Below are 8500 nucleotides of genomic sequence, written 5' to 3' on the forward strand. Positions count from 1 at the left end.
CCTTATAAAACTCAACGTTTAACCTACTCACGCCGGCTTGTGCCCGCCCTCACAGTCGGCCATATTTGCGGAATACACCACGCCGCCGTTGACCCTGGCCATTGACCGAGCAACCCAACGTTCCTACCAGCTCCCTCCGCAGGAATGTGTTTTACACATTGCGCTATAAAGCTTTTTTTGATGGCTCAGAATCATCAGAAAAATGTATTTCTACTGGAGGAGGAATCCGACGGATCTGTAAAGTATAGTAGTGTAGTGTATAGTTGTGTAGTGGAGTGTATAGTAGTGTAGTGTATAGTGTAGTGTATAGTAGTGTAGTGTATAGTGTATAGTAGTGTATAGTGCAGTGTATAGTGTAGTGTATAGTAGTGTAGTGTATAGTAGTGTAGTGTATAGTAGTGTATAGTAGTGTAGTGTATAGTAGTGTAGTGTATAGTAGTGTAGTGTTTAGTAGTGTAGTGTATAGTAGTGTAGTGTATAGTGTAGTAGAGTGTATAGTGTAGTGTATAGTAGTGTAGTGAAGTGTATATTAGTGTAGTGTATAGTGTAGTGTATAATAGTGTAGTGTATAGTAGTGTAGTGTATAGTAGTGTAGTGTATAGTAGTGTATAGTAGTGTAGTGTATAGTAGTGTAGTGTATAGTAGTGTAGTGTTTAGTAGTGTAGTGTATAGTAGTGTAGTGTATAGTGTAGTAGAGTGTATAGTGTAGTGTATAGTAGTGTAGTGAAGTGTATATTAGTGTAGTATATAGTGTAGTGTATAGTAGTGTAGTGTATAGTGTATAGTAGTGTATAGTGCAGTGTATAGTGTAGTGTATAGTAGTGTAGTGTATAGTAGTGTAGTGTATAGTAGTGTATAGTAGTGTAGTGTATAGTAGTGTAGTGTATAGTAGTGTAGTGTTTAGTAGTGTAGTGTATAGTAGTGTAGTGTATAGTGTAGTAGAGTGTATAGTGTAGTGTATAGTAGTGTAGTGAAGTGTATATTAGTGTAGTGTATAGTGTAGTGTATAATAGTGTAGTGTATAGTAGTGTAGTGTATAGTAGTGTAGTGTATAGTAGTGTAGTGTATAGTAGTGTAGTGTATAGCAGTGTAGTGTATAGGATAAACGTTGATATCCATAATGGGCACGGGGGTGACCAATACGTTCTGAATTGTCCTGTGATAAGCAGTTGACGGACATGCTTTGGTGTAAATAAGGCGAGCGATGTGGCATCACGACGGCGAAATATCCTCTACTCCGCACAGACGGATTCAAGAACCCGATTTGCTGTCCTGTACCGCCATCTACTGGTGGCGTGGCGCCAACCCCCTGGGCGCATCGCAATGCATGAGCAGCGGCCACTGAAAAGTGGTACTGTAAAATAAATAATATGATGAGAATGTGATTAAAACCCTAAAACAAATGTATGAAAAAAAAGATTAAAAAGAAAAATATAAACAAATCGTCATGTTAAAAAACGCCTTGATAATAGTAATTCACGAGACGATGGTTTTTTTTAATGGAAATATAATGTCAACAAAAAAAAATTACGGATTGCATGAGAGTATGTCGTTAAAACAGTGATATTTATTTTTTTGTATCTAATAATACTGCAGTGTTAATCTTCTTTGTTCTTTCGGTAAAGTCACGTAGAATGGAAATAATAAAATAATAAAAATAAAACATTTTATTATGTTTTATTTGTATTATTTTATTATTTCCATTCTACGTGACTTTAAAATGTTTTATTTTTATTATTTTATTATTTCCATTCTACGTGACTTTGCCCAAAGAACCAATGGAAATAATAAAATAATAAAACTAAAACATAATAAAACGTTTATTTTAATACAACGTTTTATTTTTATTATTTTATTATTTCCATTCTACGTGACTTTACCGAAAGAACCAACAAGATGAATCCCTGCAGTCACGAAAGAATCTTTAAATCGAAATTTTATTATGTTTTATTTTTATTATTTTATTATTTCCATTAACATTTTATTAAAATAAAACTATTTTATTATGTTTCATTTTTATTATTTTATCATTTCCCTTCCACGTGACTTTACCGAAAGAACCAACAAGATGAATCCCTGCAGTCACGAAATAAGCTTTAAATCGAAATTTTATTATGTTTTATTTTTACTATTTTATTATTTACATTAACATTTTATTAAAATAAAACTATTTTATTATGTTTTATTTTTATTATTTTATAATTTCCATTCTACGTGACTTTACCGAAAGAACCAACTAGATGAATCCCTGCAGTCACGAAAGAATCTTTAAATCGAAATTTTATTATGTTTTATTTGTATTATTTTATTATTTCCATTAACATTTTATTAAAATAAAACGATTTTATTATGTTTCATTTTTATTATTTTATCATTTCCCTTCCACGTGACTTTACCGAAAGAACCAACAAGATGAATCCCTGCAGTCACGAAATAAGCTTTAAATCGAAATTTTATTATGTTTTATTTTTACTATTTTATTATTTACATTAACATTTTATTAAAATAAAACTATTTTATTATGTTTTATTTTTATTATTTTATCATTTCCATTCTACGTGACTTTCCCGAAAGAACCAACAAGATGAATCCCTGCAGTCACGAAAGCTTTACATATAAATTTTATAATGTTGTATTTTTATTATTGTATTATTTCCATTAACATTTTATTAAAATAAAATTATTTTATTATGTTTCATTTTTATTATTTTATCATTTCCCTTCTACGTGACTTTACCGAAAGAACCAACAAGATGAATCCCTGCAGTCACGAAAGAAGCTTTAAATCGAAATTTAAATACCGCAGTGCTACCGGTTAGTGACACGGATTGCCCGTGTCACGTGGTGCGTGCGTCAGCTGGTGCCGCTGTGCATTGTGGGCTCGCGCACAGGCGAGGAAAGTCATGGCCGCGCAAGATGAGCTCAGTGAGTTTCGTCACCCTGCACATCTCCCTCTCATCTCTCTCGTTATCTCTATCGTTATCTCTATCTCGTTATCATCTCTCTCGTTCTCATCTCTCTCCATTGCCTCTGCGTCTCGTGCCCCGTGTCACTGTCACACGCAGCGTCTCTCTCTCATCTCCCTCTCATCTCTCTCCTCATCTCTCTCTCATCTCTCATCTCCCTCTCATCTCTCTGTCATCTCTCTACTTCATCTTCTCTCTCATCTCTCTCTCATCTCTCTCCTCATCTCCCTCTCGTCGCTCTCTCTCGTCTCCCTCTCATCTCTCTCCTGCACATCTCCCTCTCATCCCTCTCTCGTTATCTCTCGTTCTCATCTCTCTCCATTGCCTCTGCGTCTCGTGCCCCGGGGCACTGTCACACGCAGCGTCTCTCCTCATCTCTCTCTCGTCTCCCTCTCATCTCTCTCTCGTTATCTTCTCTCTCGTTATCTCTCGTTATCATCTCGTTATCATCTCGTTCTCATCTCTCTCCATTGCGTCTCGTGCCCCGTGTCACTGTCACACGCAGCGTCTCTCTCTCTCATCTCTCTCATCTCCTCTCATCTCCTCTCATCTCTCTCCTCTCTCTCTCATTCAGCTCTCTCCTTCCTCTCTCATCTCTCTCCTGTATATCTCTCTCATCTCTCCTCATCTATCTCTCATCTCTCTCGTTCTCATCTCTCTCTGATCTCTCTCATCTCTCTCATCATCTCTCTCTCTCATCTCTCGTTCTCATCTCTCTCTGATCTCTCTCATCTCTCTCATCATCTCCCATCTCATCTCTCTCCTCATCTCTCTCCTCATCTTTCTCATCATCTCTCTCCTCATCTCTCTCCTTCATCTCTCTCTTATCTCCTGATCTCTCTCACTTCTCTTCCTTCTCATCTCTCTCATTCATCTCTCTCTTTCTCTGATCTCTCTCATTCATCTCATCTCCTTCATCTCATCTCCTTATCTCTCTCCCCTCTGCATCTCCTATCCCTGCCACACGCAGCGTGTCTCTCTCATCTCTCTCTCTCTGATCGCTATCATTATCTCTCTCCTACACTCGCCTCCCTCTGCTCTCTCTCTCTGATCTATTGATCTCTCTCCGTCTTCATTCTCTCTCTCTCCTCTCTCTATTTTTTTGATTACTATCAGAGGAAACAGGAAGATGCTCTGTGTGTAGTCGGCACTTTGCTTCGTTATTTCAGGGTTTTTTTCTAAATGCTTTGCTTTATGTGCCCCACCACCACCACCGGCTCTCCCTCCAATCTCCCGATTCTCTCTCCCTTAACTCTCCCTTCGCTCTCCCTCCACTCTCCCTTCACTCTCCCTCCGCTCTGCCTTCGCTCTCCCTTCTCTCTCCCTTCTCTCTCCCTCCACTCTCCCTTCACTCTCCCTTCAATCTCCCGATTCTCTCTCCTTAACTCTCCCTTAACTCTCCCTTCACTCTCCCTCCACTCTCCCTCCACTCTCCCTTCACTCTCCCTTCACTCTCCCGATTCTCTCTCCTTCACTCTCCCGATTCTCTCTCCCTTCACTCTCCCTTCGCTCTCCCTCCACTCTCCCTCCACTCTCCCTTCACTCTCCCTTCAATCTCCCGATTCTCTCTCCCTTCGCTCTCCCTTCGCTCTCCCTTCGCTCTCCCTCCACTCTCCCTCCACTCTCCCTCCACTCTCCCTCCACTCTCCCTTCTCTCTCCTTTCTCTCTCCCTCCACTCTCCCTCCACTCTCCCTCCACTCTCCCTCCACTCTCCCTTCACTCTCCCTTCAATCTCCCGATTCTCTCTCCCTTAACTCTCCCTTCGCTCTCCCTTAACTCTCCCTTCACTCTCCAGATTCTCTCTCTCTCGCTCCCTCTTGCCTCTCTTCATTCAGCCCTCTCCATTCTACTCCCTCTCACCTCATCAATCCTCTCCCTTCTCCCACTCGTATTCACTCTCTCTCGGCTCTCCCCTTGTGTCTCCCTCCCTCGTCTCCTGTGTCTCCCCCTTGTGTCTCTCTCTCTCCCCTAGTGTCTCCCCCTTGTGTCTCTCCCTCGTCTCCCTCGTATCTCTCCGGTGTCTCTCTCACCCCCTGTGTCTCTCTCCTGTGTCTCTCTCCCTTGTCTCTCTCCCTTGTCTCTCTCACTGGTCGCGCACTCATTGCGGAAATCCGTTGCGAAACCCCGCAGCTTGCAAACAGCTGCTGCGTCCTTCCAATCATGGGTGGATGTGTGAGTCTATGGGTGGCAGTGTTGTGAGTCTATGGGTAGCGGTGTTAGTCTATGGGTAGCAGTGTTAGTGAGTCCATGGGTAGCAGTGTTAGTGAGTCTATGGGTAGCGGTGTTAGTGAGTCTATGGGTAGCAGTGTTAGTGAGTCTATGAGTAGCAGTGTTAGTGAGTCTATGGGTAGCTGTGTTAGTGAGTCTATGGGTAGCAGTGTTAGTGAGTCTATGGGTAGCGGTGTTAGTGAGTCTATGGGTAGCAGTGTTAGTGAGTCTATGGGTAGCTGTGTTAGTGAGTCTATGGGTGGCAGTGTTGTGAGTCTATGGGTAGCAGTGTTAGTGAGTCTATGGGTAGCAGTGTTAGTCTATGGGTAGCAGTGTTAGTGTGTCTATGGGTATCGGTGTTAGTCTATGGGTAGCAGTGTTAGTGAGTCTATGGGTAGCAGTGTTAGTGAGTCTATGGGTAGCGGTGTTAGTGAGTCTGTGGGTAGCAGTGTTGGTGAGTCTATGGGTAGCAGTGTTAGTGAGTCTATGGGTAGCAGTGTTGGTGAGTCTATGGGTAGCAGTGTTAGTGAGTCTATGGGTTGCAGTGCTAGTGAGTCTGTGGGTAGCAGTGTTAGTGAGTCTATGGGTAGCAGTGTTAGTGAGTCTATGGGTAGCAGTGCTAGTGAGTCTATGGGTAGCGGTGTTAGTGAGTCTATGGGTAGCAGTGTTAGTGAGTCTATGGGTAGCAGTGTTAGTGAGTCTATGGGTAGCGCTGTTAGTGAGTCTATGGGTAGCAGTGTTAGTGAGTCTATGGGTAGCAGTGTTAGTGAGTCTATGGGTAGCAGTGTTAGTGAATCTATGGGTAGCAGTGTTAGTGAGTCTATGGGTAGCGGTGTTAGTGAGTCTATGGGTAGCGGTGTTAGTGAGTCTATGGGTAGCAGTGTGAGTCAATGGGCAGGAGTGTTAGTGAGTCAATGGGTAGCAGTGTTAGTGAGTCTATGGGTAGCAGTGTTAGTGAGTCTATGGGTTGCAGTGTTAGTGAGTCTATGGGTAGCAGTGTTAGTCTATGGGTAGCAGTGTTAGTGAGTCTATGGGTAGCAGTGTTAGTGAGTCTATGGGTAGCAGTGTTAGTGAGTCTATGGGTTGCAGTGCTAGTGAGTCTGTGGGTAGCAGTGTTAGTGAGTCTATGGGTAGCAGTGTTAGTGAGTCTATGGGTAGCAGTGCTAGTGAGTCTATGGGTAGCGGTGTTAGTGAGTCTATGGGTAGCAGTGTTAGTGAGTCTATGGGTAGCAGTGTTAGTGAGTCTATGGGTAGCGCTGTTAGTGAGTCTATGGGTAGCAGTGTTAGTGAGTCTATGGGTAGCAGTGTTAGTGAATCTATGGGTAGCAGTGTTAGTGAGTCTATGGGTAGCGGTGTTAGTGAGTCTATGGGTAGCGGTGTTAGTGAGTCTATGGGTAGCAGTGTGAGTCAATGGGCAGGAGTGTTAGTGAGTCAATGGGTAGCAGTGTTAGTGAGTCTATGGGTAGCAGTGTTAGTGAGTCTATGGGTTGCAGTGTTAGTGAGTCTATGGGTAGCAGTGTTAGTCTATGGGTAGCAGTGTTAGTGAGTCTATGGGTTGCAGTGTTAGTGAGTCTATGGGTAGCAGTGTTAGTGAGTCTATGGGTAGCGGTCTGAGTGAGTCTGTGGGTAGCAGTGTTAGTGAGTCTATGGGTAGCGGTGTTAGTGAGTCTATGGGTATCGGTGTTAGTGAGTCTATGGAGTTAGCAGTGTTAGTGAGTCTATGGAGTAGCAGTGAAACTGAAAGTTGCCATGCATTTCATTGCCAGGCCTCCTAATCAATGATTTAGGGGAAGGGCTCCTCATCCAGCAGTGGATTGGGCATGGCCGATGTTGATAACGATGACTGACACTTCAGATGTTACGTAGTACGTTGAACTTCTTTCGCGCCCTACGCAGCCAACCAGGGCTAATGGGAGGTTTCGATAGTACCGCGTCTTTATTTAAATATTTCACCTGGAAAGTCCCTCCACGGAGATTGGGCCTTCTCGTTCCTGCAATGCTGTCATCTTGACAAAGACTCGGGGCAAGTGCTGTTAGCGAGCACCTATTAAGGCCAACACCACGCCCGGCCGCCTTTGTCTCCCTGCTCGCGATGTTTACTACGCACCGCACCAGGTGTCATCATCTGAGGCCGAGTCGACCCAGGGGAGGCCCACGACCGGTTCCGATGAACGTCACCGGTGTTGTGGGACTCCCAACTCGGGTCGCCGGGCTCGGAGCGCAGCGTAGCGCTGACCGCTGCACCGCCGCTCCCCCCCCACATCTTGTCATCTTGACACGCGCAACCCAGAGGTCGCAAACGGGTTTTGATTCCTTACCCGTTCCCGGCCACACCAGGGTCGCAAACGGGTACCCGTACCAGAGGTCGCAACCGGGTACCCGATACCCGTACCCCACCTGATACCCGGCTACCCGTACCCGGCCGGGTACGGGTACCCATTTGCGACCCTGGTGCGGCCGGGTACGGGTAAATAATCAAAACCCGTTTGCGACCTCTGACCCGTACCCGGCCGTACCCGTACCCTACCCGTACCCGGCCGGGTATGGGTAGGGTACGGGTATCGGGTACCCAATTGCGACCTCTGGGATGAAGCCATGTTGCAGGCGCGGGTGGGTTGATTCTAGGAACTTGAATTGTGAGAAGAGACAAGACGTTGGGAAATGAGCGACAAACAGTGACTCACCAGTGACTCACGGCCTACCCGTACCCGTACCCGGCCGCACCAGGGTCGCAAACGGGTACCCGTACCCGGCCGGGTACGGGTAGCCGGGTATCGGGTAGGGTACGGGTATCGGGTACCCGGTTGCGACCTCTGGTGGAAAGTCCCTGATCGGAGGAAGTGGCGAGTCTTGCTTTGCAATAATAAAAATAAACTCGTCTCATGCTGAACATTCTTAGTGGGGCATGTGCAAGGTGCCTTCCTCTTACGAATAATCTTCTCTATCTAAACCAGAGGGTGGGGAACCTTTTTTTTCTACCATTTGGATATTAATAACATCATTTGCCGGCCATACAAAATTATCAACTTAAAAATTGGCCTGTTATATTTGATTTTTAAAAATTTTCTTGCTGTGGATTTCACACCTGCTGACGATTGCTTGTGTCGCAGTCGAAACGTCGTGAGAATTTTTTATTATTTTATATTATTATTTTATTATTTCCCTTCTACGTGACTTTACCGAAAGAACCAAGAATGTCTGTTATATTTAGTCAAACATTTAATTCACTCACCCCTAATGATGCGATGGGCTGGAACTGCTTTGGGCGAGGCGTGTGGTGATGCTAGCTGGTGTTGATGATGCTGCTGCTACTCGCAACTGCTTT

Source organism: Lampetra fluviatilis, chromosome 3 (assembly GCF_964198595.1).
Source record: "Lampetra fluviatilis chromosome 3, kcLamFluv1.1, whole genome shotgun sequence".
NCBI lineage: Eukaryota > Metazoa > Chordata > Hyperoartia > Petromyzontiformes > Petromyzontidae > Lampetra > Lampetra fluviatilis.